Source organism: Phyllobates terribilis, unplaced genomic scaffold, assembly GCF_046119375.1.
Source record: "Phyllobates terribilis strain yellow unplaced genomic scaffold, ASM4611937v1 Scaffold_5__5_contigs__length_657084704, whole genome shotgun sequence".
Classification (NCBI taxonomy): domain Eukaryota; kingdom Metazoa; phylum Chordata; class Amphibia; order Anura; family Dendrobatidae; genus Phyllobates; species Phyllobates terribilis.
Genome location: NW_027362765.1, coordinates 228,997,407 through 228,998,013, shown reverse-complemented (window position 1 = coordinate 228,998,013; position 607 = coordinate 228,997,407).

The following is a 607-nucleotide window of genomic DNA, read 5'->3' as shown; positions in this document are numbered from 1 at the left end:
ATATAAACTTTATTTGTTATTTTATTCTTTTTTTACAGGTACAATGGTGCCCAGGTCTGGGTGAGAGTCTCCTCTCCTCAAGAACTGGGTACCATCCGCACATAGAGACGCATAGAAGCCGCTTGTACAAATGTACAGTCGCGGTTTCTATGCGTTTCAATGCAAGTCAATGGCGGGAGTTCCGCTGCGCTTCCGCAAAATTAAATGACATGCTGCGGATTTTTGTACGCAGCATAAACGCTGCGGAAAAATCCGCAGCATGTGCATAGAACATGCGGAATCCCCTTGGGGACCATGGGGTGCGGATTACCTAGCGTTTAACAAGCGTTTACGCTGCGGAAATTCCGCAGCATAAACGCTTGAAAAACGCTACGCTAAGACTTGATGGTGAAGCTCCAATATCAATACATTATTTTATAGGTCCATTAATATGGATTTGCTTTCTGTAACATTGGTTGATAAAGAAAAACAATTGGCCATGTTTTATTTCCACTGTGCAAAGAAGCACATTTTATTTTATTGAAGCAGAACAAGATGTAGGCGGATACATTTCTGATAATAAATAATATATAAATAACATTGCTTGCACAGAACATGTAACTCTGCC